Below are 9,325 nucleotides of genomic sequence, written 5' to 3'. Positions count from 1 at the left end.
ATGTAGAGGGCTACTCTGGGAACCAGCCTGAGTCATGTAGAGGGCTACACTGGGAACCGGCCTGAGTCATGTAGCTGCTGGACCTCTCCTCCTTCACAATGTCTGGCACCCACTTGGGTGATGCCTCTGCAGCTCTGGGCTCCAGAAATCTAACCACACAGAGTTCAGAGTAGTAGCCAGTCGTCCTCATTATGAGCTCTCTGCCTCAGCACTGCATTCCTCTACTGCATCTCCCGTTACACTCAAGCTGCAGGTGACTCTTCAGTTGATACATGCTTAGGCCTACGGTACAAGCAGGGTTACTCCAAATACGTTGATCCAAATGCCTGCTACTTAGCTAACGTTAGCTCAAATCAACAACACAAAATGTCACTGGGTGGGGGTTACAGACTATCATTTCTGGTTCATATGAACAAAAGACAGTACATTATGAAGATAGGCAGAAACTTCTCCAGCAAAAATCAATGATCACACTTGGAGGTGAGGACATGGTGACGTCGGCGAGCTAAAGCTCATGTTTAACGGTCGTCTCAAGCCGAGCTGTTCATGTGGAGGCCAACCAATCAAACTAACTCCTTCGAAAAATGTTGGTTTTGTCAAAGATTTTTAAAAAAGTGTCAGTTTGTCACTTTCACAAGGTTGTAGTAATAACATGTTCCACTACTGAAGACATTGTCTCTAATCTAGTGGAGTAATCACATGTTCCACTACTGAAGACATTGTCTCTAATCTAGTGGAGTAATCACATGTTCCACTACTGAAGACATTGCCTCTAATCCAGGTTGGAGTAATACCATGTTCCACTACTGAAGACATTGTCTCTAATCTAGTGGAGTAATAACATGTTCCACTACTGAAGACATTGTCTCTAATCTAGTGGAGTAATAACATGTTCCACTACTGAAGACATTGTCTCTAATCTAGTGGAGTAATCACATGTTCCACTACTGAAGACATTGTCTCTAATCTAGTGGAGTAATCACATGTTCCACTACTGAAGACATTGTCTCTAATCTAGTGGAGTAATAACATGTTCCACTACTGAAGACATTGTCTCTAATCTAGTGGAGTAATAACATGTTCCACTACTGAAGACATTGTCTCTAATCTAGTGGAGTAATAACATGTTCCACTACTGAAGACATTGTCTCTAATCTAGTGGAGTAATACCATGTTCCACTACTGAAGACATTGTCTCTAATCTAGTGGAGTAATAACATGTTCCACTACTGAAGACATTGTCTCTAATCTAGATTGTGCATTTCGATTTTGAGAAAATTAACAACCGAGGAAGAATTTTCACTTCTCTCATTGGCCCAAACCCCAGCCTGTCTGCATAGACTGTTTCACAAGCGTTCACGAAAGTTGCACCATTTTGTGCCTCTAGGTTTAGAAACTTTGCGACATAACTGATGGTGCGTTCAAGACAACAGGGAACTCGGGAAAAAAATATTTTTCCTTTGCCAAGATAATCCATCCACCTGGAGGAGAATATCAGAAGCTGATTAAACAGCATGATCATTACACAGGTGCACCTTGTGCTGGGGACAATAAAAGGCCACTCTAAAATGTGCAGTTTTGTCACACAACACAACGCTACAGATGTCTCAAGTTTTGAGTGAGCAAGCAATTGGCATGCTGACTGCAGGAATGTTCACCAGAGCTGTTGCCAGAGAACTGAATGTTAATTTCTCTACCATAAGCCACCTCCAATGTCATTTTAGACAATTTGTCAGTACATCCAACCGGCCTCACAAGTGCAGACCACATGTAACCACGCAAACCCAGGAATTTATTTCAACGGACTGATTTCCTTCCTGAACTGCAACTCAGTCAACTGTTTGAAAGTATTGCATGTTGCTTTTATATTTTTTCTGTATAATTTTTGGAACAACTCGGAATTACTAGTCAGAAACTCAGGCATCATCCTGGATCTCTGACTTCTCCGACCTGAAGATCGCCGATTTCACGATTTTTCAAAGTCTGAGCATGTTTTGTTTCCAAATTCCCAGTTGTTTTGAAAACACCAAAAGTATAACGTTTAAGTCATGGCATACTGCATACTTTTGACTAAATAGTACATAATACACACTATGCAGTGTAAGCAAGTAGTAGCCAAGACAGATTTGGGACACGGTTTGAATATTGCTTTCCATCAGTGACTCCCAAACAAATTTACTGGGCTTGACCAATTTTGACAAAAATTATGGATATACAGTATGTTGCCAGATGAGCTGGGCAAAGTTGAGCTGTGCAAAGTTGAGCTGTGCAAAGTTGAGCTGTGCAAAGTTGAGCTGTGCAGAGTTGAGCTGTGCAAAGTTGAGCTGTGCAAAGTTGAGCTGTGCAAAGTTGAGCTGTGCAAAGTTGAGCTGTGCAAAGTTGAGCTGTGCAAAGTTGAGCTGTGCAAAGTTGAGCTGTGCAAAGTTGAGCTGTGTAAAGTTGAGCTGTGCAAAGTTGAGCTGTGCAGAGTTGAGCTGTGCAAAGTTGAGCTGTGCAGAGTTGAGCTGTGCAAAGTTGAGCTGTGTAAAGTTGAGCTGTGCAAAGTTGAGCTGTGCAAAGTTGAGCTGTGTAAAGTTGAGCTGTGCAAAGTTGAGCTGTGCAAAGTTGAGCTGTGCAAAGTTGAGCTGTGCAAAGTTGAGCTGTGCAAAGTTGAGCTGTGCAAAGTTGAGCTGTGCAAAGTTTAGCTGTGCAAAGTTGAGCTGTGCAAAGTTGAGCTGTGCAAAGTTGATAGAATCAACATGCTTCACAGCTCTCATGGCTGCCAAAGGTGCACCAAGTATTAACTCTGGGGGGTGAGCACACGCAAATACGACATCTTTTGTATTAATTAGCACAATTTTCTAAAAATGTTTCTTTCACTTTGAAAATGTTTACTGGGTTTAGGCACTGTAGTTTCGTTAGGAAGAAAGTCAAATGCAATCCATTTTTTTATTTAATTTTAGAAACAACAAGATGTGAAGACGTTTAGGCACTGTAGTTTAGAAAGTTTAGGCACTGTAGTTTAGAAAGTTTAGGCACTGTAGTTTAGAAAGTTTAGGCACTGTAGTTTAGAAAGTTTAGGCACTGTAGTTTAGAAAGTTTAGGCACTGTAGTTTAGAAAGTTTAGGCACTGTAGTTTAGAAAGTTTAGGCACTGTAGTTTAGAAAGTTTAGGCACTGTAGTTTAGAAAGTTTAGGCACTGTAGTTTAGAAAGTTTAGGCACTGTAGTTTAGAAAGTTTAGGCACTGTAGTTTAGAAAGTTTAGGCACTGTAGTTTAGAAAGTTTAGGCACTGTAGTTTACTGAAAGTTTAGGCACTGTAGTTTAGAAAGTTTAGGCACTGTAGTTTAGAAAGTTTAGGCACTGTAGTTTAGAAAGTTTAGGCACTGTAGTTTAGAAAGTTTAGGCACTGTAGTTTAGAAAGTTTAGGCACTGTAGTTTAGAAAGTTTAGGCACTGTAGTTTAGAAAGTTTAGGCACAGTTTGTAGGTTTAGTTTAGAAAGTTTAGGCACTGTAGTTTAGAAAGTTTAGGCACTGTAGTTTAGAAAGTTTAGGCACTGTAGTTTAGAAAGTTTAGGCACTGTAGTTTAGAAAGTTTAGGCACTGTAGTTTAGAAAGTTTAGGCACTGTAGTTTAGAAAGTTTAGGCACTGTAGTTTAGAAAGTTTAGGCACTGTAGTTTAGAAAGTTTAGGCACTGTAGTTTAGAAAGTTTAGGCACTGTAGTTTAGAAAGTTTAGGCACTGTAGTTTAGAAAGTTTAGGCACTGTAGTTTAGAAAGTTTAGGCACTGTAGTTTAGAAAGTTTAGGCACTGTAGTTTAGAAAGTTTAGGCACTGTAGTTTAGAAAGTTTAGGCACTGTAGTTTAGAAAGTTTAGGCACTGTAGTTTAGAAAGTTTAGGCACTGTAGTTTAGAAAGTTTAGGCACTGTAGTTTAGAAAGTTTAGGCACTGTAGTTTAGAAAGTTTAGGCACTGTAGTTTAGAAAGTTTAGGCACTGTAGTTTAGAAAGTTTAGGCACTGTAGTTTAGAAAGTTTAGGCACTGTAGTTTAGAAAGTTTAGGCACTGTAGTTTAGAAAGTTTAGGCACTGTAGTTTAGAAAGTTTAGGCACTGTAGTTTAGAAAGTTTAGGCACTGTAGTTTAGAAAGTTTAGGCACTGTAGTTTAGAAAGTTTAGGCACTGTAGTTTAGAAAGTTTAGGCACTGTAGTTTAGAAAGTTTAGGCACTGTAGTTTAGAAAGTTTAGGCACTGTAGTTTAGAAAGTTTAGGCACTGTAGTTTAGAAAGTTTAGGCACTGTAGTTTAGAAAGTTTAGGCACTGTAGTTTAGAAAGTTTAGGCACTGTAGTTTAGAAAGTTTAGGCACTGTAGTTTAGAAAGTTTAGGCACTGTAGTTTAGAAAGTTTAGGCACTGTAGTTTAGAAAGTTTAGGCACTGTAGTTTAGAAAGAAAGTTTAGGCACTAGTTTAGAAAGTTTAGAAAGTTTAGGCACTGTAGTTTAGAAAGTTTAGGCACTGTAGTTTAGAAAGTTTAGGCACTGTAGTTTAGAAAGTTTAGGCACTGTAGTTTAGAAAGTTTAGGCACTGTAGTTTAGAAAGTTTAGGCACTGTAGTTTAGAAAGTTTAGGCACTGTAGTTTAGAAAGTTTAGGCACTGTAGTTTAGAAAGTTTAGGCACTGTAGTTTAGTTTAGGCAAGTTTAGGCACTGTAGTTTAGAAAGTTTAGGCACTGTAGTTTAGAAAGTTTAGGCACTGTAGTTTAGAAAGTTTAGGCACTGTAGTTTAGAAAGTTTAGGCACTGTAGTTTAGAAAGTTTAGGCACTGTAGTTTAGAAAGTTTAGGCACTGTAGTTTAGAAAGTTTAGGCACTGTAGTTTAGAAAGTTTAGGCACTGTAGTTTAGAAAGTTTAGGCACTGTAGTTTAGAAAGTTTAGGCACTGTAGTTTAGAAAGTTTAGGCACTGTAGTTTAGAAAGTTTAGGCACTGTAGTTTAGTTTAGGCAAGTTTAGGCACTGTAGTTTAGAAAGTTTAGGCACTGTAGTTTAGAAAGTTTAGGCACTGTAGTTTAGAAAGTTTAGGCACTGTAGTTTAGAAAGTTTAGGCACTGTAGTTTAGAAAGTTTAGGCACTGTAGTTTAGAAAGTTTAGGCACTGTAGTTTAGAAAGTTTAGGCACTGTAGTTTAGAAAGTTTAGGCACTGTAGTTTGTTTAGTTTAGAAAGTTTAGGCACTGTAGTTTAGAAAGTTTAGGCACTGTAGTTTAGAAAGTTTAGGCACTGTAGTTTAGAAAGTTTAGGCACTGTAGTTTAGAAAGTTTAGGCACTGTAGTTTAGAAAGTTTAGGCACTGTAGTTTAGAAAGTTTAGGCACTGTAGTTTAGAAAGTTTAGGCACTGTAGTTTAGAAAGTTTAGGCACTGTAGTTTAGAAAGTTTAGGCACTGTAGTTTAGAAAGTTTAGGCACTGTTTAGTTTAGGCAAAGTTTAGGCACTGTAGTTTAGAAAGTTTAGGCACTGTAGTTTAGAAAGTTTAGGCACTGTAGTTTAGAAAGTTTAGGCACTGTAGTTTAGAAAGTTTAGGCACTGTAGTTTAGAAAGTTTAGGCACTGTAGTTTAGAAAGTTTAGGCACTGTAGTTTAGTTTGAAAGTTTAGGCACTGAAAGTTTAGGCACTGTAGTTTAGAAAGTTTAGGCACTGTGTAGTTTAGAAAGTTTAGGCACTGTAGTTTAGAAAGTTTAGGCACTGTAGTTTAGAAAGTTTAGGCACTGTAGTTTAGAAAGTTTAGGCACTGTAGTTTAGAAAGTTTAGGCACTGTAGTTTAGAAAGTTTAGGCACTGTAGTTTAGAAAGTTTAGGCACTGTAGTTTAGAAAGTTTAGGCACTGTAGTTTAGAAAGTTTAGGCACTGTAGTTTAGAAAGTTTAGGCACTGTAGTTTAGAAAGTTTAGGCACTGTAGTTTAGAAAGTTTAGGCACTGTAGTTTAGAAAGTTTAGGCACTGTAGTTTAGAAAGTTTAGGCACTGTAGTTTAGAAAGTTTAGGCACTGTAGTTTGAAAGTTGTGGTTTAGAAAGTTTAGGCACTGTAGTTTAGAAAGTTTAGGCACTGTAGTTTAGAAAGTTTAGGCACTGTAGTTTAGAAAGTTTAGGCACTGTAGTTTAGAAAGTTTAGGCACTGTGGTTTAGAAAGTTTAGGCACTGTAGTTTAGAAAGTTTAGGCACTGTAGTTTAGAAAGTTTAGGCACTGTAGTTTAGAAAGTTTAGGCACTGTAGTTTAGAAAGTTTAGGCACTGTAGTTTAGAAAGTTTAGGCACTGTAGTTTAGAAAGTTTAGGCACTGTAGTTTAGAAAGTTTAGGCACTGTAGTTTAGAAAGTTTAGGCACTGTAGTTTAGAAAGTTTAGGCACTGTAGTTTAGAAAGTTTAGGCACTGTAGTTTAGAAAGTTTAGGCACTGTAGTTTAGAAAGTTTAGGCACTGTAGTTTTAGAAAGTTTAGGCACTGTAGTTTAGAAAGTTTAGGCACTGTAGTTTAGAAAGTTTAGGCACTGTAGTTTAGAAAGTTTAGGCACTGTAGTTTAGAAAGTTTAGGCACTGTAGTTTAGAAAGTTTAGGCACTGTAGTTTAGAAAGTTTAGGCACTGTAGTTTAGAAAGTTTAGGCACTGTAGTTTAGAAAGTTTAGGCACTGTAGTTTAGAAAGTTTAGGCACTGTAGTTTAGAAAGTTTAGGCACTGTAGTTTAGAAAGTTTAGGCACTGTAGTTTAGAAAGTTTAGGCACTGTAGTTTAGAAAGTTTAGGCACTGTAGTTTAGAAAGTTTAGGCACTGTAGTTTAGAAAGTTTAGGCACTGTAGTTTAGAAAGTTTAGGCACTGTAGTTTAGAAAGTTTAGGCACTGTAGTTTAGAAAGTTTAGGCACTGTAGTTTAGAAAGTTTAGGCACTGTAGTTTAGAAAGTTTAGGCACTGTAGTTTAGAAAGTTTAGGCACTGTAGTTTAGAAAGTTTAGGCACTGTAGTTTAGAAAGTTTAGGCACTGTAGTTTAGAAAGTTTAGGCACTGTAGTTTAGAAAGTTTAGGCACTGTAGTTTAGAAAGTTTAGGCACTGTAGTTTAGAAAGTTTAGGCACTGTAGTTTAGAAAGTTTAGGCACTGTAGTTTAGAAAGTTTAGGCACTGTAGTTTAGAAAGTTTAGGCACTGTAGTTTAGAAAGTTTAGGCACTGTAGTTTAGAAAGTTTAGGCACTGTAGTTTAGAAAGTTTAGGCACTGTAGTTTAGAAAGTTTAGGCACTGTAGTTTAGAAAGTTTAGGCACTGTAGTTTAGAAAGTTTAGGCACTGTAGTTTAGAAAGTTTAGGCACTGTAGTTTAGAAAGTTTAGGCACTGTAGTTTAGAAAGTTTAGGCACTGTAGTTTAGAAAGTTTAGGCACTGTAGTTTAGAAAGTTTAGGCACTGTAGTTTAGAAAGTTTAGGCACTGTAGTTTAGAAAGTTTAGGCACTGTAGTTTAGAAAGTTTAGGCACTGTAGTTTAGAAAGTTTAGGCACTGTAGTTTAGAAAGTTTAGGCACTGTAGTTTAGAAAGTTTAGGCACTGTAGTTTAGAAAGTTTAGGCACTGTAGTTTAGAAAGTTTAGGCACTGTAGTTTAGGTTTAGGCACTGTAGTTTAGAAAGTTTAGGCACTGTAGTTTAGAAAGTTTAGGCACTGTAGTTTAGAAAGTTTAGGCACTGTAGTTTAGAAAGTTTAGGCACTGTAGTTTAGAAAGTTTAGGCACTGTAGTTTAGAAAGTTTAGGCACTGTAGTTTAGAAAGTTTAGGCACTGTAGTTTAGAAAGTTTAGGCACTGTAGTTTAGAAAGTTTAGGCACTGTAGTTTAGAAAGTTTAGGCACTGTAGTTTAGAAAGTTTAGGCACTGTAGTTTAGAAAGTTTAGGCACTGTAGTTTAGAAAGTTTAGGCACTGTAGTTTAGAAAGTTTAGGCACTGTAGTTTAGAAAGTTTAGGCACTGTAGTTTAGAAAGTTTAGGCACTGTAGTTTAGAAAGTTTAGGCACTGTAGTTTAGAAAGTTTAGGCACTGTAGTTTAGAAAGTTTAGGCACTGTAGTTTAGAAAGTTTAGGCACTGTGGTTTAGAAAGTTTAGGCACTGTAGTTTAGAAAGTTTAGGCACTGTAGTTTAGAAAGTTTAGGCACTGTAGTTTAGAAAGTTTAGGCACTGTAGTTTAGAAAGTTTAGGCACTGTAGTTTAGAAAGTTTTTAGGCACTGTAGTTTAGAAAGTTTAGGCACTGTAGTTTAGTTTAGGCACTGTAGTTTAGAAAGTTTAGGCACTGTAGTTTAGAAAGTTTAGGCACTGTAAGTTTAGAAGTTTAGGCACTGTAGTTTAGAAAGTTTAGGCACTGTAGTTTAGAAAGTTTAGGCACTGTAGTTTAGAAAGTTTAGGCACTGTAGTTTAGAAAGTTTAGGCACTGTAGTTTAGAAAGTTTAGGCACACTGTAGTTTAGAAAGTTTAGGCACTGTAGTTTAGAAAGTTTAGGCACTGTAGTTTAGAAAGTTTAGGCACTGTAGTTTAGAAAGTTTAGGCACTGTAGTTTAGAAAGTTTAGGCACTGTAGTTTAGAAAGTTTAGGCACTGTAGTTTAGAAAGTTTAGGCACTGTAGTTTAGAAAGTTTAGGCACTGTAGTTTAGAAAGTTTTTAGAAAGTTTAGGCACTGTAGTTTAGAAAGTTTAGGCACTGTAGTTTAGAAAGTTTAGGCACTGTAGTTTAGAAAGTTTAGGCACTGTAGTTTAGAAAGTTTAGGCACTGTAGTTTAGAAAGTTTAGGCACTGTAGTTTAGAAAGTTTAGGCACTGTAGTTTAGAAAGTTTAGGCACTGTAGTTTAGAAAGTTTAGGCACTGTAGTTTAGAAAGTTTAGGCACTGTAGTTTAGAAAGTTTAGGCACTGTAGTTTAGAAAGTTTAGGCACTGTAGTTTAGAAAGTTTAGGCACTAGTTTAGAAAGTTTAGAAAGTTTAGGCACTGTAGTTTAGAAAGTTTAGGCACTGTAGTTTAGAAAGTTTAGGCACTGTAGTTTAGAAAGTTTAGGCACTGTGTAGAAAGTTTAGGCACTTAGAAAGTTTAGGCACTGTAGTTTAGAAAGTTTAGGCACTGTAGTTTAGAAAGTTTAGGCACTGTAGTTTAGAAAGTTTAGGCACTGTAGTTTAGAAAGTTTAGGCACTGTAGTTTAGAAAGTTTAGGCACTGTAGTTTAGAAAGTTTAGGCACTGTAGTTTAGAAAGTTTAGGCACTGTAGTTTAGAAAGTTTAGGCACTGTAGTTTAGAAAGCACTTTAGGCACTGTAGTCAGGAAAGTTTAGAAAGTTTAGGCACTGTAGTTTAGAAAGTTTA

Source organism: Oncorhynchus keta, chromosome 25, assembly GCF_023373465.1.
Source record: "Oncorhynchus keta strain PuntledgeMale-10-30-2019 chromosome 25, Oket_V2, whole genome shotgun sequence".
NCBI classification, from domain to species: Eukaryota; Metazoa; Chordata; class Actinopteri; order Salmoniformes; family Salmonidae; genus Oncorhynchus; species Oncorhynchus keta.
The sequence above is the reverse complement of the archived record's forward strand: the minus strand, read 5'-3'. Positions refer to the sequence as shown.